Raw genomic sequence first — 27,624 nt, forward strand, 5'->3', positions numbered from 1 at the left:
CTGACTCAAAGCCAGCCTAGGCAGGAAAGTCCATGAGACTCTTATTTCCAATTAGCCATCAAAAAGCTGGAAGTGGAGTTATGGCTCAAGTGGTAGAGTACCAGCCTTGAGCAAGAAAGTTAAGGGACAGCACCCAGGACTTGAGTTCAAGCCTCAGTAGTGGCAAACAACAACAACAACAACAACAACAACAAACAACAGGAAATCTTCATATTCAAGAAGTTCGTGTTAGAGACTTTTTTTTGTTGTTGTTCAAGATTGTTACCCTACCACTTGAGCCACAGTTCTTCTTCCAGATTTTTGGTGGCTAATTGCAGATAAGAATCTCACGGATTTTCCTGCCTAGCCTGGCTTTGAAATGTGATCTTTTTTTTTTTTTGTTGGCCGTGGGGATTGAACTCTGGGCCTGGGCGCTGTCCCTCAGCTCTTCAGCTCAAGGCGAGCGCTCTACCACTTGAGCTACAGCGCCACTTCCGGTTTTCTGGTGGTTTATTGGAGATAGGAGTCTCATGGTCTCTCTTGCCTGGGCTGGCTTTGAACTGCGATCCTCAGATCTCAGCCTCCTAAGTAGCTAGGATTACAGGCGTGAGCCACCAGCGCCCGGCTGAAATGTGATCTTAGCCTCCTAAGTAACCAGGATTTCAGGAGTGAGCTACTGGATGCAGTCTGGTTAACATTGCCTCTTTCATTGCCTCTTTCTGCTTAGAGAATGATTAGAGGGAGGAAATGCCCTCTAATAATTTGATTGCAATTTGCAGCCTAAATCTGGAGTTCTCTGCTGGATGGCTCTTGGTTACCAGTGAACTCAGTGTACCTTCAAGGAAGACCTAGAGGAAGAGGCAAGCAAGAGAAGAGCTCTTCATGATAAAGTGGAAGAGAATCAAGAGTTTTCTGCCCAAGAGAAAATAGGAAAGGCTGGTTTAGGTGCTTTGAGGATTCATGCAGACAGGTGGTACTTCTACCACAGGGCCCAAGATACACACAGAGGCCAGATCCTGAAGGAAACAAGCCCACATGGAGAGCGGAGCAAGGGTAGTAAGCGCTCAGCAGGTCAGAAACTCAGAGCCAAGAAGATCAGGCAAAATAGGAAGACCCAACCTGGAGAAGATTGTTGTAATGTAAATGTGATTTCCCAACCCTGGAGACACTGGGAACACCTGGGTGTTTTGCTTTGTCCAAGTCTCCTTCTTCCTGCGTGGTAAATGAGCTGGTCAGGGGAGTGGCTTCCCTTAAGGACATCCAATACTGAAACCCAGCATAGCGCTTGGGTGTTGAATTGGCCACAGAGCCAGAGATAAATGATGAAGAAGGGAAGGATCCCAAGTAGACCCCAAGGACTGGAGCTGGCTGAGCAGGCTTGAGTAATCAAGGAAGGGAATTAGGTGAGATGTTGCTACATTCAGTGAAGCAGAGCTGTGACACTTCCCCTGTAAGGACCCCACAGACCCCATGGGCTTTCACTATGACCATGATCCTGAGAAGGGCCTTTTCTCCTCCAGGTCATGCTGAGGTTGCCTGGTGGGTACCCACTTTGAAGCACCATGTCCATCCAGATGCATCATAAGCAAGTGGGCCAGAGCTGGGCAAAGGTGGCAGCTTCCCTTCTGGAGACAGATTTGAGTGGATCAGGCTGCTATACTATTAGGAGAGAAGAAAATTCACCCCAATTTCCAGAGTCAACCCCTCTCCAGGGAGGAATTTTTGCTTCTACCCTCATGAGAAGTTAGAAAAGAGAAAGAAACCTCAGTAGTGACTTTTCTGATCTATGTAGAGTCAACTAGTTGCCCTAGGAGCCCAGAAGAATGATTACTGAGCTGATAGAAACAGGATGCTGGCAGCATGCCACTTCCTATTGGCATCTCTCAAGCCACACATACGGGGCAAGTCATTAGAGCGTCAGCTCAGAAGCTGACAGCACACTGCTGTCCCCCAAAACTTGCTTGAAGCTTAGAGCAAAGTGCTCTTCAAGCCTGCCCTTGGTCAGTCAAAAGGAATTTTTTTCCAGAAGATTTTTTGAGTTTTGATGGGTATTTTCCTTTGCCAACTTCCTTCCTTCCTTCCTTTCTTCCTTCCTTCCTTCCTTCCTTCCTTCCTTCCTTCCTTCCTTCCTTCCTTCCTTCCTTCCTTCCTTCCTTCCTTCCTTCCTTCCATTCTTTCATCTTTTCTTTTTATCCTGTCTTCCTTCCTTCCTTCTTCTCTTCCTCCCTTCCTCCTCCCTCCCTTCCTCATTCCTTTGTTTGTTCGTTCGTTTCTTCCTTCTTTCCTACTTCCCTTCCTCTTTATTTCTTTTTTAGTGCAAGTACTGGGGCTTGAACTCAGGGCCTGAGCATAGTCCCTTAGCTTTTTCACTCAGCTCTGGTGTTCTACTACATGAACTACAGCTCCACTTCTAACTTTTTGGTGGTTAATTGGAGATAAGAGTCTCATAGACTTTTCTTCCTGGGTTGACTTTGAACTGAGATCCTCAGCTCTCAACTTCCTGAATAACTAGGATTACAGTCCTGAGTTACCATCATCTTCTGTCCAGTTTTACTTATTATATTTATTTCCAGGAACTTTTCTCCTTTGAGGAGAGTACCCAAGAGTGGGGGTGGGGTGTAGGCAGAGAGAGATAGGAAAAATGGGCAGGCAGTTTTTGCAACAGAAACTTCCAGGTGGTTTACAAGAGGAATCTGAACCCTGGATCTCCAGAGATAGCTTTAAAAGCTGCTGTGGTTTTTGTTCGGTCTTATCTGGTTTCATTGGAAAGATTTTTCCCTGAGGTGATTTTTGTGAGTGCAATCTAACAACTAAATAAATAAATGATTCACCAAAAGAATGGCTTTGGCAAGCTAGGAGAAAAGGAATCACTCCTTCCGTGAAAGCTTTGCTAACAATGAAACGACTGGACACCACCTAAGTGCATCACATATTGGCATTGTTCTGTTCTCAGGCATAATAATGTCCTGTGTTTCTGGCTAGTTCCAGTCCCTGAGAGGAAGTTTTGCCTGAAGCCCAGGCAGTTTCAGAGATTGACCAGTGTGAGACCCCACTGAGGGCCCTACAGGAATTCACGAAAGGTCTAGAATATGTGGGCTCTGCTCGCAATCAGCTTCATAATACAACTGGGAGATAATCCAGAACCACATCAAATGCCCTGGGACCCAAGCCCAAAGCTATACATTGACAAAGTAAACAAATAAAGGCCAGCCTCAGAACTACATCTGTTTGATTTCCCAGGCAAAGTAACTTTCACTGTGAATTTCTGGGACACCCATTCCCCCCCCCCCCCCCCCCAGTACTGCTCCACTTCTAAGTACCTTCTCCTGCCATTACTGCTTCTCATCTTCAAAAAAGCTACTTATGAATCTGTCTTGAATCCCTCAGTTGTGTGGTTCTTGGAAACTATGTGTTTCCACTCATCTTGGGAGCCTTTTTAGTCTCTTTTGAGTGAATGATTAGAGGAAGATTGAGTAGGTCCAGGTTAATCTCAGAGGGCTTCCAGAAGGAAGATGACTTTGCTTTTAGGCTTTGAAGAAAGTAATGGCCTTGGGTTCATTGAAATAATCCTTTTAAGTTTTCCTTCTGTTTTGTAGTACTTTCTACATTCCTATTTTACACAAGCAATTTCTCTAACACTCTACCCTTTCTTTGATAATCCTAAACCTTATCCATCGACATTTAAAGGATTTCTCCCCAACGTTAATTCCACATTTCCAAGTATCCCATGACAGGCTGGCAGTCTTTAAGATGGAACCCACTGATCTCTACCTCTTGGCCTTGTATGTTAGCTTTCTGTCATTGTAACAAAATACAAAAAATAATCAACTTTCAAGGAGGAAATTTTTTAATACTTTTTTATTGTAAAAATACTGTACAGAGGGGTTACAGTTACATGAGCAAGGTAATGAATACATTTCCTATCAAGCATTGTTGCCTCCTCCTTTGTTTTTCCCCTACCATCCCTTCCCTCCCACCTCTACAACTACACTCCCTATCCCTCCACCCCCCATCCTCCTCCCTTGCCTAAATTGTAAAGTTCGTTTTCAACAGAGTGTTTGTACATCTCCTTGTTACAATAGGTCAACCTGTATCCCTTCCCCTCCACAAATTAGAGAAGTGTGCATACAAGATGCAGGGCACCAACATCAAATATAGTGAAAATAGGGGTTATACTGTGGGGGAGGAACATACAAAGAAACAGAAAAATCATGATACATTATAAATACATTAGCAACAATAGCAAGAAAGAAAAAAAATCACTTGTGTCCCTATCTTGGGGTTCATTTCACTTAACTTCATCTTATATGGTCATGTGTACATAGCTTTTGACCTTTTCTGCTTGTCCCAGACATATACTAGTTATTTCAAGTAAGGGAAACCATGGGACCTATGTCTCTTTGGGCCTGACTTACTTCACTTAATATAATTTTTTCCAAGTCTTTCAAGAGGAAATTTTTACTTATATCACTGGACAGAAGTGAGATTTAGTGATGTTTTCCTTTAGATGTAGGGATTCTTCACTTAGGGTCCTTTGATCCACCTTAGAGTCCACTTTGATCTCAGAATGAGAATTTCTGGACAAGTCACAGGAGTAAGAAATTTGGTGGAGCTTTCTTCAGTAAATAGACAAGCAGGCAAGTAGACAAAAAACAGACAAGGCTTCAGAGAGTCCAGTCCAAACAATAGGTTGTCTGGGCTAATGTTGTGGTAGAGCATCATGGTGGGAGTGTGTTAGGTAGAGCAAAGCTGCTCATCTCATAGCATCCAGGGAAAGAGAGAGAGAGAGAGAGAGAGAGAGAGAGAGAGGAGGCCAGGGTCTTGATATCATCTTCAAGGACACACCCCCAATGCCCTAACTTCCTCCCCCAACTTCCTACAGGCTGCCAATAGCACCTTAGGCAGGACTCAGCTTTTAGCATATGGGACTTTGGGGACTGTTTAAGATCCAAATCCTAACACATTGTATGGCAGCATTGAGGGATACCACTTCCATGATCAGGTCACAAAGGGCTGTGATAAGACCCTTGCTAGCTGACTATTGCTTTCTTGGCTTGTCCACTTGAAGCAAAAACAAAACAAAAACAAACAAACAAACCCTACAGTGAAGGTGAGCCCAATTACTGACCCACAGAAGTTATGATGTAGTGGGTGATGTTTTAAACCACTGATTTTTAGGCTCATCTGATACAAAGCAATAAATACTTCACATCCAGTGATTTTTGTTGCTAGGTTATTACAACTGTACTCTTTCCTTCTCCATGTTTCCCCAGTCCAGCTCTGCTGAATCTCCTAAATTATTTCCTACTATCTCATGTCCTATTTTCTCAGCCTGTAGAAGCAGGAACCCTTTCTCATTCTTCTTTTTCCCTGGCCTTCTACTTCTCCTTTCTCAAGGCTTTTTTTCTCAGTGGTGCCTCTGCTTCCTGCCTGAGCAGTGTGTCACAGAGGTCTTTTCTGGATGTGAGGCTTCCTTCTCTTGGTCAGGTTGCAGCATCTAGCTCCTCTGCTTCTAGATGCTTCCTTCTCCAGAGAAAATGCCAAATAATTGCTCAAGATCACTTTGTCTAGGATTTTTTAAAAGAACATCCAGTGCCTCCTAATTTCTTCTCTTCCATCAATTGGATTATCTCCAAGGCCTTCCAGATCTGACTCTCTTTTACAGTCCAATCTTTCTGATCTGGGATGGTTAATCTTGATTTCCAACTTTATTTAGTTGAGAAGCATGTAGGAGATTAGTAAAACTACACTGCTGGTGTGTCTGTGAGGGAATTTCTAGAGAGGATTCAGGAATGTGAGTGGCACCATACTATAGGTTGGGCCCAGATGGAATAAAAGGAGAAGGAGAAAGCCCACTAATGCAGGTATTCTGTCTGTTTCTATGTGTTTTTGTCTGTCTGTCTGTCTGTCTGTCTGTCTGTCTGCTTCCTGGCCACCATGAGGTGAGGTGAGATGAGCTACTCTGCTTCTCCATATCCTCCTTGCCACAATGGAGCAAAACTCTGAAACAAGAAGCAAAGGAAATTCTTCCTTTGAGCCATTTTTAAAGTGATGGAAAGTTGGACTAACATACAGTTTCTGTCTTCTGCCCTGCCAGAAGTGGTGATTCTCCCCATTGTTCACATGTGTGTCCTTGTGAGCCAGCATTTAGGACTTGGCTAATTCAGTAATCTCATGGGGATCAGGAAGCCTGCTTAGTACTCACACCTTTGTCTTTTGCCCAACTCCTACACTTCCTTCACAGCCCCACACCTTCATAGAGTAACAAATTTCCTAGTATGTGCCAGGTTCCATGGAAAGGGTCTGAAGTTCAACAGTGCACAAAACACATACCCTGGCTTGAGATGAGTTTGCAGTTAATTAAGAAATGAAAACAGGACACAATTACCATAAGGTAAATTGATACCACAAATTGGGTCAAACAGAAAAGTCAGTGGAGGTTCCTTGAGGAAGTGACATTGAAGGTGACCCTTGAGCAAGAACAGGGGTGAGATAAAGAGATGGGAAAAACATCTCAGCAGAGGGCACAGCACCAGAGAGGGAACTCAGGTGCCAGTATGCTGAGACGTTCTCTTTTCTAGTTTTGTAAAGCTAGTCAGCTAGCCATCATTAAGGATTTGCCATACATTGCCTCATGCCTTTCTCACAGTGACATCCACAGGTTAACCTTGTCCTCCCACTTAACCTGGAGGGTATGGTCTTATCATGATTATTTCTCCAGGCCATGGAAACATTAAAATGAGAAAGATGTAGTAGCTTAAAATGAAAAGACATTGGCTTCTTGGGCTGATGCCCAAGGGTGCAAGGCCCCTGGAGACCCAGTGTGGGTATGAATCCAGTGATATGTCTGGAGCACTCTTTGGTGAGCACCTCACTAGATGCTGGTAGAGAGACCAACTCACAGAAAAGACCATTTCTGCCTTCACAGAAGGAGCTACTGTGCTAGCTGCAGATGGAGACCTCCTGGGCCTTTGATTCCCTTGGAATCTCTCTGAGGCAGCAGGGCTCTTATTCCCTGTGGTGCACTTGGCAGAGAACCAGCCTTGAAAAAAGAAGGCAGGCCCAGAGTTCAAGTCCTAGTGCTGTTGCACACACATGCACGTGTGTGCGCATGTGCGCGCACACACACATACAGACAGAAGTGCTTGGCATAGCTTGGTGCTCAGATTTCAGGAGGGAGATGTTGGGATATGGAGAGATCTGGAAATCCTGGAGGAAAGCTAGGAGACTCAGGCAGAAGAATAGGAGAGAAGAAAGACAGTATCTTTGGTGCCCACTTATACATTCATTCTGACCTTTTGTCAGAGTGTTCTGGTCTCTGGAGATGTGCTGGGTTTCATGGGATGTGAGCTGCTGTGACTCAGTTCTTCCTATCAGGATCTGAGTCTGATTAGGGGGAACTGGGAATGTGGCATTAGACTAGAGATCTCCTAACTGCCCTAGGAAGTGACTGGGGCTGGGGAAGGGAGGAGGCAAAAGTAGACATATTTTTGAAGGAGGCTGTTATTTAAACCTGCTCTGTCCTCTGAGAGGGCATAGTGGGGGGCAGGGAACTGAATGGAACACTCCAGAAACTCGAGAGGAGCTCAGGATACTATTGGAATGTGGAGGTTCTTACAAACTACAGAGAGTGGAAAATATATTCCAAATACTTTTTGAATGCAGGGCACATTCCTACTCTTGCCTTTTATTGGGGTGTGTTCCATTAGCTCTGAGATGGTTGATGGAGTTCACTGACTCACCGCTTCCCTTCCTCAGGGAGGCCAATGGCATTTGGAGCTTGGGAGAGCTTGCTTGGTGCTTACTACTCAGTGTTTGACTCAGCACTCAGTGGTCAGTACCCAATGCTGGGAGCTCAGTGCTCAGCTCTCCACATTCAGATGGCACTTCATGCTGAGCACTGAGGTCACTCCAGGATTTCAATCACTTACTGGAGTTTACTGACTTCTCAATAGCTTCAAAATATTTGACAATGTTTCATTGCAACTTGTAGGTTGTATAGGGAAAAAAAATCTCAGGGAAACAATTCTTGAACTATCAATGCTGTTTCCTATATATTTTGGAAAGAGATATCCTGGAAAATAAAGCAGATGAGATTCCCAACCTTGCCTCCTCTTAGCCTGTTTCTTCCTTCATCTGCACAGGAGGTGGTGGGCCCAGAGCCCAGATGTTCCTTTTCCATAGAACTTCCCTCGGCTACAGCTGCAGGCAGAACAGTAGCTGTTTGCAGTCACCCACCAGACAGAGCTGGTTCTTTCTCTGCCCTGTTGCTATATCTGACAAAGGGATGGCTTCTGGGGCACCATCTGCCCTTAGTTCCCATGTGATGTTGTCACAGTTGACCACAAAGATAGTTACCTACTTGTCCTAGTCAGCACATCCCAAACTCTTCCAACAAGACAACAAATTTCACTGGAGAAAGTAATATCTAAGCATCAGTTATTCCAGGGTACTACAAATCAGAGCACTTTACGAATGCCCTTAACTTTGAGAATGGGTAGCAGGGACAGGCAGAGATGACTCTGCCTCTTGGAGCCACAGTAGACCTGAAATATCAGCCTCCTTTCCCTTCCTGAACTTTTCTCCTTTAGCTGAGCTGTGGTGTGGGTGTGGAAGGATGGATCACAGATTAAGACGTCAACTTTAATATAAAGTTTATGGCAAAGGCAAAAGACGCAATTTTTTTTATTACAGCCAAGAGTAATAACATTAAACATGTTCTCTTTCTTTCAATATATGCCTGAAGGGCATAAACTAAGCCAATATAAAAGAAACCACAGCAAAAGACAGTGTGTTACAGTAAAGATGCATAATAATAATTGGGGATGATTGAGTGAGAGTGTGTCAAGCAGAAGACAATACTAGAATGGTACATTGGGGGTCAGAACTTGGGTTATCTTGGATATTAGGCTAAGCCTGTGTATTATATTTTATGGGATGTCACTAGAGGGCTTGGAATATGCTATTTAATCACATTTCACATAATCTGAGGTGAAATCTCACCTCAGATTGATGGAGTGCTCATAGTGTGTCAGCTTCCCCTGGAGTGTAATGTTCTGAGCTCTCTCAATTTCCTTTTTGTTCCCTAAATGATGGTTTTGTATAAATGTTTTCCAGGAAACTGGAAGTTTTCCAGAATACTTGGAAATCTGAAATCCAGTTGAAAACCTTTGGTGTCAGGGAGGGGATTGCTAAGCTTTTTAAAGCAGTAATGATGGAACTGTTCTATGTTTGTTTAGTTACTTAGCCAACACTTTAAACACACACTATGCATCAGATATTATAGGACCCAGCAAGGGAATCATGACTCTAGATTCAAGAAGGAAATGGGATTGAGGTGTAATTCAATGGTAGAGTGCTTACCTAGCCTGTATGAGTTCCTGGGTTTAATCTTCAGTTCTGGGAGAAGCAGGAAAAGGAGGAGGAGGAGGAGGAGGAGGATGATGAGGAGGAGGAGGAGGAGGAGGAGGAGGAGGAGGAGGAGGAGGAGGAAGGGCATAGCAACCATGTGAGTAAAAAACATATATTGACCAATAGTAGTGATCACTTCAGGTCAACACACTATAATAAGAGCATGGAAGAAAGTACTAAGCTAATTAGAATGAAAGATTTTTAATGAAGAAGGGAGAAAAAGATGATTTCAAACTTTGTTCAAAGATATATAATTAATGAAGGACACTTGTAAAAGAATAGAAATGGAATATTTACTTTCAAACAAATAGAGGGGGGGAAGGTATAAAGAAAATGTAATAAGTAAAATAAAAAGCAAAAAAATGGGTGTCAAACCACACAAGAGTGAAGTATACAGAAAATATAAAATAAGGTGGTAGAAATAAATAAGGAAGTAATTTGAACCATTGTACATGTCTAACCAAAATGCATAGGTCATTAGATGGGGGAATAGGTTGTAAGATCCAGCTGTGGTCTCTTCTCATGATAATATCTCAGATATAATTACATAGAAAGAAAAAAGCGATAGAAACTAAATGCCAAACAAGCAACAGAAAGATAAAGATATGTAGCTGTATTAATATTAGATGAAAAAACTTACAGGCAAAAAGTTAGTTAAAATAACATGTCACTATAATAAAGGAACAATTGAATTGGAAGATAGGAAAATTCTAAAGTTGGTACAAAAATGGTACCAAAAGATATAATACATACCAGCATTTAGTAATATGCAATCAAAAAGATAAAAAGTGAAACAGATAGAATTACATGGAGAAATCCACAATCATAGTGAATTATTGTAACATACTTCTTTGCAAGAGTCACCAGTCTTGCAAACCACCAGTGCGTACCTTTAATCCCAGCAACTAGGGGTTAAGGCAGAAGATTATGAATCTGAGGCCAGCCTTACATAGACACTGTTCCAGAGCAAAACAAAACGTATCAATAACATACTTCTTATAACTAATCAAGCCCATCTCCGTTAAAAAATTATACTGACACTGCCCCATTTATTAGGAAATGGAAAGACTTGAAAAAAATCATGTTAAGTGAAGTATGCCAGACCAAAGAAATATAGGTTCCCTCACTTGCAAGAATTAGTATATGTCTAGGATAATATTATCATGAACAGAAAAGCTCAAAAGCTATGTACATATGACCATATAAGATGATGCTAAGTGAAATGAGCCCCAAGATATGGACACAAGTGGTCTTTTTTGTTGTTGTTGTTTTTTATGTACTATGTGATTTTTTTTGTTTCCTTTGTATGTTCTTCCCCTTATGGTATATCCCCTGTTGTCACTGTACTTGATTTTGGTACCCTGCATCTTGTATACACATTTGTCTACTTTGGAGAGGGGAAGGGGAATAGCAAAATGCTGAAACAAGGACACAGGATGACCCATTGCAGCGATGATACCCACAGCACAGTATATTGGAAATGAATTTTACAAGTTTGGGCTGGGATGGGGGAGAGGAGTGAGGGAAGTGGGGGAGGGAAGGGATAGTAGGAGAACAATAAGGGAAGGGGTAACAATGCTCAACAAGAAATGGACTCCTGGCCTTACTCATGTAACTGTCACCCCTCTGTACAGCATCTTAACAATAAAAGATAAACAAAAAATAAAAAAATATTCTATATTTTTAAACACAAAATTAGCAAGCTTTATAGAGCAAAGTTATATGCAAAGTTCATGGAATTATCTGTTATAACTCAGCCCTGATCATTCAGAAGACAGAAAAGCTCTTGTGGATGGTACTGTGTACATTGGCAGCAACCCGGAATCTCCCACTTTCCTCTCCACCCTCCCCTTCCTTCCCCCATCTTCTTCTTTCTTCCCTCCTTTCCCCTTCCTTTCCCTTCCCTCTCTCCTCTTTCTCCTTTCTCTCCTCTCCAGTGCTGATGTGCAATCTAGGGCCTTGTACATGCTAGGCAAGTGTTCTGTTTATTATGTGTGTCATTCTTTCTATACTTTGGAATTGGAGTTTTATTGTGGAAAAAAAAGCTAGGATTACAGGTGTGAGCCACCAGTGCCTGGCTAAAGACCTTTCCTTTAAATTAAAAACACAACAAAGATGTTCATAACCATTTCTACTGAACCTTTCCATTCTACTGTTAGTCTTTACAAATAAGAAAAGACATAAAAGAACTGATTAAAAGAAGCAAAAATCATTATTCACAGATGGTATAAATGCTTGCTTAGAAAATCAAATTGGGTCTATAAATTTTAAGAACTATTAACAAACTCTGAATCTAAAACTAATATGCAAGATGAATTATTTCCACTAATGTAACATTAAAAATAAAACTTGAGAAATAGCATTTATTATAGCAAAATTATGAAACATATATTTTTATATAGGATGTACAAGTAAAATGAAAAGTGTATCACATTTTTATAAAAAAAAAGCTTCTAAAGCTTTATGAAACCCATTTAAAACACCCTAAAGAAATGGAGACATAGCCCATAGGCAGAATTGGTCACTATAGATATTTCTAAAAATATTAGTCTGGGCTGGGAAGGTGGCTCAGTGGTAGAGTGCTTGCCTTGCATGCATAAGGCCCTGGGTTGGATTCCTCAGCACCACATAAGCAGAAAAATCCAGAAGTGGCGCTGTGGCTTAAGTGGTAGAGCACTAGTCTTGAGCTAAAGAGCTGAGGGACAGTGCCCAGGCCCAGAGTTCAGGCCCCACGACCGACACATGAACTAATATTTCATATATGTATGAAATCTCAATATTTCATATGAAATATTAGTTCATGTGTTCAAAAGATTTTTTTTGTTGGCCAAGGGGTTTAAAATCAGGCCCTGGGCACTATCCTGGAGCTCTTTTGCTACCACTTTGAACCCCAGGTCCACTTCCAGTTTTCTGGTGGTTAATGGGAGATAAGAGTCTCATGGGGACTTTTCTGCCTGGAATGCGATCCTCAGATCTCAGCCTCCTGAGTTGCTAGGATTACAGGTGTTAGCCACTGGCACCCAGCATCTAAAGACATTGTTATGGAACTTGAAAAGATGATCCTAAAATTTATATGAAAGAATCAAAGAATGATGTCAATAATTTTGAATAAGAAAAATGAACTTGCCCTAGCCATATATGAAGAATTTTATCGGAATGAAAACCAAGACTTACAGGAATTACCATAGCCTTGTATTGGCAGGAGGCTAAGTGAGGGTGCTAAGAGAATGGACCAGAGGAAGAAGAAGATGGCTACGGGAACCGATCTTCTGGACACAGGGTGTTCAAAGCACGATCACTTTGATCAGTGGTGCTAGGACAGTTCAATGTCCATGTGAACAAAACCCTAAAAGCACAAATGTCCCATACTGTACATTAAAAAAGAGATTTCAGATGGATTCCATTAAGGTGGAAATCAGAAATAACTTAAAAAATCATAAAGAACTGTAAGAGAGAATCTTTTGTCAAAATAACAATTTTTAATGTTTTTTCAATTGTAAAAATAGTATACAGAGGGGTTACAGTTACATGAGCAAGGTAATGAGTACATTTCCTATTGAGCATTGTTACCTCCTCCTTTATTTTTCCCCTACCATCCCTGCCCTCCCTTCTTCCCCTCCAACCCTAAGTTGTAAAGTTTGTTTTCAATGTAGTGTCTTGTACATGTCATTGTTACAATAGGTCAACCTGTATCCTTGTTTCAGCATTTTTCAGAATAACAATTTTCTAAGCAAGCAATAGAAAAAAAAAAATCAGGGAGTGGAGGTGTGTCTCCAGGAGTAGATTACCAGCCTTGAGCCAAAAACCTCCCAAAAACGGAAAAAAAAATGCTAACAAAGATGCACCACCTAGCCAGGCACCAGTGGCTCATGCCTGTAATCCTAGCTACTCAGGAGGCTGAGACCTGAGGATCATGGTTCAAAGCCAGCCCTGGCAGGAAAGGCTATGAGACTCTTATCTCCAATAAATCACTAAAAAACCAGATGTGACACTGTGGCTCAAGTGGTAGAGTGCTCACCTTGAGCTAAAGAGCTGAGGGACAGTGCCCAGGCCCAGAGTTCAAGCCCCACAACCAAAAAAAACAAACAAAGAAAACAGCACCATCTTTCTGCCCCCCCCTCCCAAAAAACAAAAAACAACAACAAAAAAAAAACAGGCAATAGTGGCTTGTGCTTGTAATTGTAGCTATTAGGAGATCAGGAGAATTGCAATTCAAGGCCAGCACAGGCCAATAAATAAATACATCCACAAGACTATATTTCAGTATAAAAAAATGGGCATAGTAGTACACATCTATATGTAAGTAGGAGGATCATTGTCTAGGCTTGCCTACACAAAAAGTGGGACCCTATCTCAAAAAGAAGCAGATCAAAACGGGCTAGAGTTATGGCTTAAACAGTAGCAAGCCTGCCTAATGGGTAAAGTCCTGAGTTCAAATAAACAACCAATAACCTCAACTCTTGTTTAGTAATAAGCAAAAACAAACACAAACAAACAAAAACCCAACTTGTTAGAAATTAAGATGGCTGACAAGCTGAGAAAAATCTGAGAAGAGGAAGTCTGAGGCTAGCCACATAGAAAAGTTATTAAGAGCTCTCTTCAACCCAAAGCTGTCATAGTGCCATACCTGCCATCTTAAGCTATATTGGGAGGATCACAGTTCCAGGTCAGTGAATATAATCAGTGAAAATCAGTGAAATATAGGGCTGGAGGTGTGGGTCACGTGGTAGAAGGCCTGCTTAACGCAGGATTAACAAGCCTGAGTTCAAACCTCTGCAATCCCAAAATAAACAATAAAATGGGTAAAGAACAGACACAGGCAAGTCACAGTCACAAAAACACCCCCAGAAGTTAGAATAAAGCCATCCTACATTATCCCAGAGGACAAAAATAAAGTTATCTTGATCATGGCAAGGGTTGATAAAACACTTGGGTAAATGGGAATTCTCACTGCCAGTGGGATTATAAATGGGCATAGCCAATTTGAAGATTTTGGAAATTTAGCCCAGTTGAAGTGATGCACACTCAAAGAGCCAGATATTCTTCCTCTAAGTATATTTCCTGTTGACATTTCTGCACATGAGCACAGGTGATTTATCACAAAAAGGCAGAGCCAACGGCCTTCTGTTGGTGAGAGAACACTGCAATGATGAATGTGTTAGGAGCAGGTCTACGTGAACTCATGCACCAACTTAAAAGACCATCGAGTGAAAAAAGAATTGCAAGAGGATGTATAGAGACGGATAGCACACTACTTTAGAATGCATATGAAATAATGCATTATGAGCACATATGTACAGATCATATGTACAGATTTCAGGATGGGCCCAGGGTAGCATGATGGTGTAAATGTGAGTTGTGACTGTAAAGTTCATGAGCTTGTTTCTTACCTTGTTTTTTTCTCGTTGTCTTATTCTTTCTTGAAGGGAACAATCAGAAACATGTGTTTCAAGCTATTTGATGTTTGATATCTATGATGGATATTGCTACTTGCTTTGCAATTTCTCAGAAGTGTTACATTTAAAATTTGTGTGTGTATGGGGTGGGGGAGGGTCTGTGGCTTGAACTCAGGGCCTGGGCATTGTCCATGAGCATTTTTGCTCAAGGCTAGTGCTCTACCACTTGAGTCACAGCTCTATTTCAGGCTTTTGTGGTGCTTAATTAGAGATAAGAGTCACACGGACTTTCCTGCCTGGGCTGACTTCGAACTGTGATCCTCAGATCTCAGCCTCCTGGATAGCTAGGATTACAGGCATGGGCTACGGATATCCAGCATATTTCAATTTTTGAAAAGGAGAGAATGTCCTAGAATGGCAGATAAGCTAGGTGCTAGTGGCTCATGAACAAAACAAATAAAAATGCAAGGCCCTGAATTCAAGCCCCAGTAGTTCAAGCACCAGTCTTATGGGGAAAGAAAAACCCAAAGAACAAAAACAAAATGACAGATAAGATGCTCATGGATATAGATGGTTGGAAGAATAAAGAACACAAAAGATAAGAAAGCCAAAGAGGGGCTGGGAAGGTGGCTCAGTGGTAGAGCATTTGCCGTGCATGCCTGAGGCCCTGGGCTCGATTCCTCAGCACCACATAAGCAAAAGAAAAAAGCTGGAAGTGGTGCTGTGGCTCAAGTGGTAGAGCACTAGCCTTGAGCTGAAGAGCTGAGGGACAGTGCCCAGGCCCAGAGTTCAGGCCCCACGACTGGACCCCCCCCCCCCCCAAAAAAAAAAAGAAAGCCAAAGAATGATCAGGCTGAGCAGAATTGTCATCTTCCAGGAAGCCTATAAAAAATATGAATCAGGGCCAGGATGGTGGTGGTGGTGGTAGTGGTTAGAAATGTGGTAGAGTGCCATCCAATGAGCAAAGCATAGGTACTGAGTTTGAGTCCCAGTCTTGCAAACAAAAAAAGAAAAGAAAAATATGGCCTGAGGATGATCAAAATGGACATGATTTGCCAACTCTGTAGTGAATTCTAGTGGAGAATACACTGGGGCAGGGGACTCTCTTAATTTGTGCAGCTTTGCAGTCTCCTGAGAAGCTGGAAGGAATGGAGAAGGAAAGAAGACTCTGGAAGGTTAAAGTCTTCAAGGAATGTGGCTGCATCATGGGGGGAAGGTGGATGGATGACCTTTACAAGGTCATGGGCCTGCTTATTGCAGCCAGGGCAAGTAATTCTACATCCTACTCTACATCCTACTCCACAGAACATTCCTTCCTACCTCTGTGGGACATGCTACTTTCACTATTTCCTATATTCCACTCTCACTAGCTGTTTGGCCAGGGGAGAAGATGAGTGGACATAATTTGATTTAATGCAAGCATGCTTACTGAGCTGTGACTAGTGGGATCAGATAAATTTTCCTCCTTGCCTCTAGCAAAGATGTTTGCTCCTTTCCACACAGGAAATGGAGTTGCTCTACTCAGAATCCTTCCCTTTCAGATAAGGGGTTGAGGATGCAATCAGTGTCTGTTTAAACTTGCTGAAGACCTCTGGGAATTTTGAGAAGAAAAGGAAGTCTGCTAGGGGATCCAGACCCTTTGCACAAAGACAAAGCCTTTCTTTTTCTCTAGCGGAGGGCATGAGAGGACCAGCTGAAAATCAAGATGAAGGGCTAGATTGGAAACAGCGATTTGTGCATACAGTAAATGTTGTAGGGTTTGTTTTTCCCAACTTTCTGTGTGATCCGTCAGCCAACAGTGAGATTCTTTCCTCTTTGGTAACAAAGTGTTCTGCTCTATTTCTCCAGTGTCAAAGACATAGCCTTGGATTTATTGTTGTACAGTTCTACAAAGTGTGATAACTCAAATTCTGTCTTTTGACAGATTACTTCAATAATCACACAAATATTTTTACTAAGTGCTCCCCAGTAATACCTTGATTCTACATTTGCTCCACTTGCACAATTTGCTTTCTTCTCCCTGTTAAAACCAAACTTTTCCAAAGAATGGTTTTCAATCATATCTCAGTGCTATTATTTCCCTTCCCTTCCCTTCCCTTTTCTTCTCCCCTCCCCCTCCCCTCCCCTCCCCTCGCCTTCTCTACCCAGAGTCACTTGGATTTTTCTTTTTTGGGGGTCCGGTCGTGGGCCTGCTCTTCAGCTCAAGGCTAGCCCTCTACCACTTGAGCCACAGCGCCACTTCCAGCTTTTTTTTTTCTGCTTATGTGATGCTGAGGAATCGAACCCAGGGCCTCATGCATGCAAGGCAAGCACTCTACCACTGAGCCACCTTCCCAGCCTCTCTTGGATTTTTCTGCCAAGATCCGCTTCAAATGGAGATCTTCAGCTCTCAGCCCCTTGAGTAGCTAGGATTATAGGCAGGAACCACAAGTTCCTGTCCCCAAATTATGAAGTTAATGATATTGTAGGTGGCACCTTTGGGAGGTGGGTAGGTGATGAGTGCTCTGCCCTCATGGATAGATTAACTTTCGTGCATTAATGGATCACTTTGGGATGGCCAGCTCTATCTGGAACGTTTGCTCTATCTTGTCATCTAATGCTGGTTGCCATGTTATGATATGGTAAGAAGGTACTCACTAAATGTCAGCACCTGGATATTGGACTTCCTAGCCTCTAGAACCTTAAGTCAAAGAAACTTCTATTCTTTTTTAGTAAGTTTTTTATTGTGAAAATACTGTACAGAGGGGTTACAATTACATGAGCAAGGTCATGAGTATATTTCTTATCAAGTATTGTTGCCTCCTCTCCTGCCACTTCCTACTGCTGCCGCCTAAATTATAAAGTTTGTTTTTCAACGTAGTTATCTTGTACATCTCATTGTAGCAATGGGTCTACCTGTATCCCTACTTAACCATTTTGTTTTTCCCTTCCCCTCCGACATCAAATACAGTGAAAACAGGGGTTATACCATGGGGGAGGGACATACAAAGAAACAACAACAAAAAATCACATGGTACCTTATAAATACATTAGAAACAATAGCAAGCAAGAAAAAAAATTACTTGTGTCCCTATGTTGGGATTCATTTCGCTTAACTTCATCTTATATGGTCATATGTACATAGCTTTTGACCTTTTCTGCTTGTCCCAGACATATACTAGTTATTGCAAATAAGGGAAACCATGGGACCTATGTTTCTTTGGGCCTGGCTTACTTCACTAGTATAATTTTTTCCAAGTCTTTCCATTTCCTAACAAATGTCATTCTTTCTGATGGAGGCATAGAATTCCATTGTATATATATATACATATATATTGTGTGTATATATATATATATATATATATATACATATATATATATATATATCATATATTCTTGATCCATTCGTCTACTGAGGGGCATCTGGGTTGGTTCCATATCTTAGCTATGGTAAATATTGCTGCAGTAAACATAGTTGTACTAGTAGCTTTAGTATAGCTTTATTTGATTGTTTGGGTAAATGCCCCAAAGTGGGATTGCTGGGTCATAGGGGAACTCTTATGGAGTCTTTGGAGGAACCTCCATACTGCTTTCCAAAGTAGTTGAAGAAGTTTACACTCCCACCAACAATGCAGTAGGGTTCCCTTCTGTCCACATCCCCTCCAGCATCTGTTGTTATTAGAGTTCTTGATTATAACCATTCTAACTGGGGTGAGGTGGAATCTCAATGTTTTCTATTCTGTTTTTTTTTTTTGTGTGTGTGAAAATACTGTACAGAGGGGTTACAATTACATGGGCAAGGTCATGAGTACATTTCTTATCAAGCATTGTTGCCTCCTCCTTTGTTTCCCCTTCCCATCCCTTCCCATCCCCCCCCCATGTGCCCCTTGTCTCCCCCTCCTCCCCCCAGCCATATAATGCCTAGTCTCAGATATTTTGTCATAGCAGCTGAAAGTAACAATGAAGGAACTTTTCTGACTTAAGTATAGCAATTGGTCTGAGCACACACTTCTCAGACATGAGATGATGTGCCAGTCTGGAGCAGCCTCCATGTGGCTAGGTTTTGGTGGATCCTAAGGCCAGGGAGAAGGAAATACTAGCCAAGGGCTTGTCTCAGCCCCAGGTCTTCTTTTATCTGAGGAAAAAAATTTCATTCCACCGCAGATATAAAAGATGAGATTTTTCTCTCCCCATCCATCATGCAGAGCTACTAAGAAGACAACGTTTTCATCAGAGCTTAAGGAAAAACTAGATTAGTTTTTGAAGTGAGTGGGAGGTGGCTGAGTGTTATTTGTTGATGTCAGTGACCTTGATAATTCTGAGTTAGATTGTCTTTTGTTTCTCTGCCCTTGGGTGGGTGCTTTTTGTAGAAACATCATTCTTTTCCTACACCTTGGCTTGGAGGGTGCCTGTCTGGCCATCAGGGGTCAAAGTCAAGTGTGCTCCAGTGTCATTTTAATACATCTTTTTCTCCACAGAAGCAACCAAGATCCCTTGAGGGACAATGGCATAGAACAATTTCTAGTGTGCACATAAATGAGTAACCTACTCTTCACAGGCTCCAAGAAGACAATTTTCCAAAGCTCCAAGAAGACAATTTATGGTGAAAATGAGGTCTGAGCTACTGCAAAGTGGTGACATATTTATTATTATTAATGAATTAACCTGTAAATAGCTTTAAAAACATCCAGATGACTTAGCCTGAGAAAAATGAAGCTGTGTCATATGATTTTTCTATGGGCCCATACAGCAAGAGGCTAAAAGGGGTGGGGCTAGGCCTGGGAAACTGGCTTTGGTGTGGATACAGGGGTGTGGGTGAGGGTGGAGGTTCTATGGCAGATGGTTTGAAGGGACAAAAGCTAGGATTTCAGTAAGGAATTATTTGCGGAGAATATTGGGCCAACTGAAATTCTGTTTGTCTTTTTCAATAGAAAGGTCTTAATTCTCACACCCACCAGACTTGCTTTGTTCCTATTCCTTTGGAGGAAGGGAGCCATTTTTTTTCATAGCAGCTGGGCAGATGGGAGGTCGACCCTGGCAGGGTCTGGCCCTGGGACCCAGTCTTTGCTGCTCACCTTCTTTAGATCAGGAGAAGAGCAATCTGAGGCCTCTAGGAGAGAGCCTTAGCACCCAAGGCTGTGGCGTAGAATTGCCCATCATTCCCTATGGGCTCCATACTGTCTGCCCTTGTTCCTGCAGCAGAGGGCAAATCCAGAGATCCATCCATGCTCTACCACTTCTCATCAATGGGATTCTGGTCAGAGAAGGCACATAATTTGGCTGATAGGTCATTAGAACAAAGAGGCGCTAAAGGCTAGCTCCCTATTTGAATAGCTTTCCCCCTTCTACATGGCTTATCCTGAAAAGCCATAAGAGGGTCACCTGGTTTATTTAATACTTGAGTTTAGAATGAAAAGCTCTGCCCAAAGCATCATCATGACTAGTAGAAATTAATCACCAGGAATATTAAATGATCAATTATTAACTTAGCCATCTAATTTAACTATTTAATACAATTATATATGCATTGCCAAGCAGGCTAGATCAGCTGTTTTTTCCTTCTTACTATTATTATAATTATCATCATTTTGTGGTTGGAAACGTATAGGTGTTACAGAGCACAGATAATTCATTCAGTTTCTTTCACATTCCCAACTAGTCAAACTTGTCCATTTGAAATATCCCACCCCAATAAGAAAGATGTTCTTCCCACAAACCAGGGCTCATCATTCCTTGGTTTATGTTTCTGTCTTGGATGTTCCTTCCTGGATCTGTAGTTCTACCATCCTATTCCTGGCTGTGCCTTTTTTTTCTTTTCTTTAAATATATATATATATTAAAATGTTGTATAGAGGAGTTAGTTGCATGAATAGGGTAATGAGTACATTTTGTAGCGAGCATTGTTACCTGCTCCTTTGTTTCCTCCTACCATCACTTCCCTCCCCACCTCCCCAACTCCTCTCACCCCCACTCCCACCCTACTGGATTTTATGCCAGTGTTCTACATCTTGTATATACATTTTCTTTTCTTTTCTTTCTTTTTTTTTTTTGGCTGGGCCTGGGGCTTGAACTCAGGGCCTGGTCACTGTGTCTGATATGTTTTGATCAAGTTGAATTAGAAATGCTGAATCTAACCTGCACCCTCTTGGCAATGTGGTAGATGATAGGGTCTTGGGTTTTACTGGCGCCATTTTGTCTTAATTGGAGGCAGGGAAGTCCCATCTTCCAGGTGATAGGTATGCCCGAATTCTTAGAGGCAGGGGTGGGGACTTGGACAATAGGTTACTGGACCTGCCAGTCTTGGGTTGTGAACTCTCAAGTTCCCAGTGAACCTTCCCTCTGATCTGACCCTATTTAGGCCTGGACCAATGTAGGTGCAGGGGATGCCACGCCACCTGTCTCTCATCTTGTCTCTGTATCTCTTGATGCTCCTCCCAGTCAATATAGCATCCCACTTCAGCTATCCATTGGAGTTGATCTGGGTTGTTGGTATTGTTTTTTTGCTCTTTCTTTTCTCTCCAGCCCTCATGGCTCAGTTTTCTAACAGTGTTAAATGTGGTCTCTGGGCTGCAGATCTTTGTGACAGGAGTCCATCTGTAGACCACCGCCACTCTAATAAAGACTCCAAACTGGAACTCTCAAAATGTGGCTTCTCTGTTTTTTTTTTTTCACCATACAACAAAGTATAGCATTCTACCATTTGAGCCACAGTTCTACTTTCAGCTTCTCTGGTGTTTAATTGGAGATAAGAGGCTTGTGGAATTTTCTGCCTGGGTTGACTTTGAACCCAGACCTTCAGATCTCAGCCTGCTGAGTAGCTAGAATTACAGGCATGAGTCATTGGCATCTGGCTCATGGCTGTCTTTCCATAAGATTTCTGAGGCATCTATCTGACTTCTGGGAATTTGTTTCTGCTTTGAAATAATGTATTTATGTTTGATCCTTTATAGAAAATCGTGCCACTTAAAAATAAATACTAATTAAAGTTTATAAGAAGCTGAGCATTAAGAATTAGAACAGATATTCTCATTTTCTTTCTTCTTTCTTTCTGGAAACCCTGGAGTTTGAACTGAGGGTCTTGTGCTTGTAAGGCAAGTATTCTATCTTGAATCACACTGCTACCCTGTTTGCTTTTTGTGTGTAGAGTTTGAACTCAGGGCGAGGGCTCTGTCTCTTAACGTTTTCACTCAAACATGGTACTCTACCTCTTGACTCATAGCTCCATTTTTGTCTTTTTGCTGGTTAATTAGAGATCAGAGTCTCATGGGAAGTCTTGTTTAGAAGGCTTTCAACTGCAATCCTCAGGTCTCAGCCTCTTGAGTTGCTAGGATTAGAGGCAGTTTTTGCTTTTAATATATGTTTGAGATAAAGTTTTGTGCTTTTGGTTAGGGTGGCCTGTACTTCAATCCTTGAACTTCTCTTTCCTGTATATCTGGGATTATAGGCATGCATCATTATCCCTAGCCCAGAGGTTCATATTTTCTCAAAGGACTCAAAACACTGCTTTAAAATCAAGGATGTACTTTCAAAAAATTGATATAGTGGTAGAAGTATGATTTTCACCATCAGAAAGATCTTGATTCAAACCACTCCACCACTTATTAGTTGTGTGATGTAGAGACAATTACTGGTGATTGATTTATAAAAATCATTATCTTCATTCTTTTTTTTTTTTTTTTTGTTGGTCTTGGGGACTGAACTCTGGGCCTGGGCACTGTCCCTCAGCTCTTCAACTCAAGGCTAGTGCTCTACCACTTGAGCCACAGCGCCACTTCCACCTTTTTCTGCTTATGTGGTGCTGAGGAATTGAACCCAGGACCTCATGCATGCAAAGCAAGCACTCTACCACTGAGCCACCTTCCCAGTCTTCTTTTTTTTTTTTGCCAGTCCTGGGGCTATGTCTGAGTTTCATTTTTTTTTTTTTGGCCTATCAAATATTTACTCCACAGACAATTATCTACAGAAGCATGTGGCCAGTGTGTACACAGTGATTCCTTTATGTACGCCAAAAGGGTCTCAGTAGAAATGACACTATATACAAATCTTTTGTTCAGGCTAGCACTTCACCCCTTGAGCCACACCTCCACTCTGGGCTTCTTTTTAGTAATGTATTGGAGATAAGAGCCTCACAAGTTGTCCAGCACTGTCTGTCTTTGAACCATGATACTCAGATCTCAACCTCCTGAACTGCTAGGATTACAGGTGTAAGTTATCTCTAGGATTACCAGTGCCCAGTTATCCTCACTTTTAAAAGGGAACACGGTAATAGCTATTCTATATGTTTGTAAATATTTAAAAAATCAAAACCATGTACAACATGAGATAATTTTTTATCCGCATGTAGTAACTGATACTGGATAGTGTCCCCTTGCTACCATGAAGAAGTGTTGACTGCCACCGTGAATTTGAGCCTTCTCACATATCTGGAACCCTGTTCCATGTGTTCAGGATGACTTTGAATTCCTAAGATCTACTCAAGGCATGGAAGAGCTTTCTTCGCAAGTGCATAGGCTGCGCTGCCTGCTTGCCCAGCAAGCCGGAGAAAGTGTGAAATGCACATTTCCCTAGGATCAGCCCTCAGCCAATAGTAGACAGAAGCTGGTGTGGAACTTCCCTGCCTCCTTCAGGTGCTGAGTAGGATGTGTTTAGACACAGAATTTACACCATTTCCTACTTTTCTTGGGATACTGAGCTCCAGCTGCCCAATACTGATACGTTATTAATGGTCTTTCTTTCTTTAAGTCATTTTTTTCCTTCTCTGCAGTTGTGACTGAGATTTCTATATGAATTACTTATGTGCACCGCTTCGTGTCAGAGTTTGCTTCTGAGAGAACCCAAGCTGAAATACTTTTGTGTAATGTTTCTACCTTTATTTTCCTATTGCATGGATTTCTGGTTTCCATTTCCCATTCGGTCACACCATGTGTCTCCTTCCTCTTCTTGAACACTGTTTCCAGGGACAACAGGCTTCTACAGTTCCCTTGACTTTACTGAAAGTAATCTAGTCTGTACCTTCAGGGACCCTCCCAAGAGGGCAAACACCACCAAGGGGGAACTGAAAGCCAAAACTCAAGAAACGAAGGCAACTTAACAAAAGCCATCTGCTGTTAGCATCAAGCTAGAAATAGAACAGTTTTCTAAACAGATGTGTCTTTTCAAAGACAACAGTGTTGGCAAGAGTTTTACTGTCTTGGGAGTACAAAAGGTCACCTTAGGTCTTGTCTTGACAGCAAGAACTTCATTATCCTCAAAGATCCTATCAGAGATTTCTGGGTGATTGATTCCAGGTTGATATTCCAGAATGTTCTCCTCTCTCAGGCTCTTTTTCTTCTCCTTCACTGCTTTGTTTCTCATCAAACTCCACGGTCCTGGAATCTGTCAAGGTGTGCTTGGTGAGAATGCCAATGCTTTGCCAAGGTCACTGTGTCTCCCTTGGTTAGTGGAGACAGCTCCAGAAGCTGCCAAGTTGCCCTTCCCACCATGATGATGATGTTACCTTTGTCCTGTGTCTTCACCAAGGGGCCGTGTCCAGGGATCTCACATGCTCCTGACATGCCCAGGTATCCCAGTGAGAACGGCAGAGTACAGCCCAGATGGAGCAAGAAGCAACATGGTTGGTGCTTGGGTTTTTAGCAGTCTTTCCCCTCCCCCTCATAGTGCATGGAATATTTTGTTTTGTTTTTTTATGTTAGTCTTAACGTTGACTCAGGACCTCACACTCTTGCTTTCCTTTTTTCCCCCCACTCAAGGCTGTTGCTCTATCCCTTAAGTCACATCTTTACTTTCAAGAATATGGCCAACCTCAGATTTGGATCCTCCCACCTATTGTGTAGCTGGGATGACAGGCATGCATCACCACACCTAGCTTATTGATTCCGAGGGCCTTTTGCTGACTTTCTGCCTGAGCTGGGCTCCAATTCCAATCTTCTTGCTTTCTACTTCCCAAGTAGCTGGGATCATAGGCATGACCCATGCACCAGGCCTCAACCCATTCTTACAAACAAATGAAATAAAATTTCTCTAAAGGCAACTAAATATATGAACACCAGTATACCAGTATGTGTCATCATCCCACAGAGAACCTTCTTCCCAAGAAGCAGTGTGTCCCCACCCTCTTCTTCAGTCATAGTCTTGGCTTGATATTTGCATAGCCAAATGGCCTATGGGTTTCTAAGGAAAGGAAATCCTCTAAAACCTTCATCTCTTTCCAACTCAAATTATTGACCAGTTTCCTCCAGCATCCCCTGCAGCCCCACAGAATTATTTCCCCCCCACATTTCTTTCAGTGATTTTTAGAGCCAAGCATCCAGTACTTGTGCAAAGGACTGAATGTCTCAGGCAAAGGGACTGAGTGGAAGATCTGCCATGTGGTGAGAGGGGAGAAATTCCGGTATCCTTGTAGACAGAACAGAGCAAAGCACAGTTAAACTCAGTCTCATGTCTGATGCAGGGCCCAGACTAATGACAAATGGATTTTCTGGCTGCAAGTATAAAACTGTTCCCTGATGCCTCTTACAAAGGAGGCTGAGCTCTTGAGGATGGCAGATCTTTTTCTAACAGTGCCCCTGTGGGCGCTTGCCAACTTCCCCAGTAGGGAGATTAGATAGGCTTTCTGATCACTACAAAGTGGCAGGACCCTAGGAACTCAACTAAGGAACAAGCACTCATTCCCATTGTGAGATTTAAAGCCTGCACAGAGCTCTTGCCTATCCAGATTGGGCTAATAGAAGGGAGTCTTGGGAAAGCTTACTCATCTTGTTCAGCTCCATTTTGCCCTGCCTCCTACTCAGCCATAAATTGCTACACAGACTGTGCTGGAGAAATTGGCATTAAGAGTTATTAAAGGAATGAGTTGACAGTTTAGAAAATGTGTCTTCAGGCTGGCTCTGCAGCCCTCAGGAAGAGCTGGGCTAGATGGGGTGATCTGTGGCTTATAGAGCAGGGCCTTGCAGAACAGGACTCAAGTGCAGGGATGCCCAGTGCTTCCCTAGAAGACCAGAGCTATAAATAAATCCCATGCTGGTAGTATAACTCCTTCAAACAACAAACATAACAGTTTACTAAAATGAATAACAGAAGCTGAAATGTGTGCTTTCAGGAGGGGATGGAGATTGAGGGGAGGAATGGAGAGAGGAAGGGTGGATGAATGCAGTCATAATGTTACTCAGTGTACCTAGATGAAAATGGAACCAGGGGATGTGTGGGGTTGGAAGAGGTAGGGGAAAATAATGGATGGGATGACACTGATTAAGAAATATTGTACTCATAAATTGACTTGTTGAATTAAAATCTCTTTGTACAACTACATAAAGATAATAAATACGTTTTTAAAAAGGAAACGCATGCTGACAGCCTTGACTTTGACACTAAGTTTTGTGGTTGGTGGATTTGCATTTGGTTACTACACCAAATTTGTGTGTTTGTATCTTCGTTCAAAAATTGTAGCTTTTACAATTGGCAGCTTGGAATGTGTGTGTGTGTGTGTGTGTGTGTGTGTGTGTCCCACTGTATATGGACAGCATTAGCTTCCTGTCGGTCCTGTCCTGTGCTCTTTCCCCTCCCACTGCCCTCCCCCTGCACCCCATCTCCCCTCCCCTCCCCCACCTCCCTCTGCCCCATTAAACCCAACATTTACTTCTTTATGCAGCTTGACTAATACTGATCACATTCAGTCTAAGACTTTCCTTGCACTTGCTTATTCAATTTGTGTTGTCACCTAAGTGTTTGCTATAGGATTTGTTATCCTGCCAGATGATGGCTTCCTGGAGAACAGGAACTCTCTTTGTGGTCTTCCTTCTCTGTGTAGAGACACAGGTATCCTGCAGAAGTAGTTTCCCAGTTAACAATGGGCTGACATCTGGAGGAAAACATTTAGCTGTGACTTTTCATTGTGCATGGAGAGTAGATGAAGTCACTAGGATAGAGTGTAGAGTAAGAGGAGACTGATCTTGGCTTCTTCAGTGGCCATGCTATAGGGTTCAGGTATTGGGACAGGCTTGCTTTGGCATTTTCCCAGAGAACTGCGGTTGCCAGATGAATGACTTCTGGGTTGTAGTAAAGTGTAATTTCATTTGCCATTTTCCAGAGAACTTTCTGCCGGCTGCTTGTGCATTAACTCATTTAACTGGCACAATTACAGTTTGAGCTAAATTCTCTTCATATGTCTGTTTGGCAGACAAGAAAACTGAGGTAGGTAAAAAGCAAGACCACGCTCTGGATCACATAGCTAACAAATTGAGATGTGGATTTAAGCCCAGATATTCTGGTTCTAGGTATTTTAAACACACAGACCCACCCACCACCCACTCATCCATCAAAAAAAATTAAGTTCTCTTTGAAAGAAATGGCTTACATAAAATGACTATGCCTTTAAGAAATGAATGAATTATTCTATTCTATTCTATCTTCTGAACCCCTTTCTAAGAGAGCAACTCGAGTGAATAATACCCCTGGCTAGGATCTTTGAAAGCAATAAAGAACACTGGAAATAATGACAGTCAGTTGGAGTCCAGTGATTTTATTTGTCCTGGAAAAATCAAGAGAAGAACTTTCTGAAAAGACATGTAATTTGTGATATGAAGTTTCTAGGCATGATTCTGTTTTGTATCATTCATATTGAGAAACATTATCGGTGGGCTTTCCAGTGTTTTCTTCATAGGTTCTACAGGTTGATTAAAACGTGTTCCACATGTTAATTGAAATCTTTCTAGCTGAGACTCCCAAACGCTCTGAGGATTATATTTGTCTATTAGAGGTTTAATAGAGTATGCTTGTGGTCTCCCTGAGCCATCACTGGCTGCTTTATGTAGGAAAAGTAAAGGCCTGCATCTCTACTCATCTCTTTGGGACTCAGTTTCTT

Source organism: Dipodomys spectabilis, unplaced genomic scaffold (genome assembly GCF_019054845.1).
Source record: "Dipodomys spectabilis isolate Male_0828 unplaced genomic scaffold, ASM1905484v1 ptg000095l, whole genome shotgun sequence".
NCBI classification, from domain to species: Eukaryota; Metazoa; Chordata; class Mammalia; order Rodentia; family Heteromyidae; genus Dipodomys; species Dipodomys spectabilis.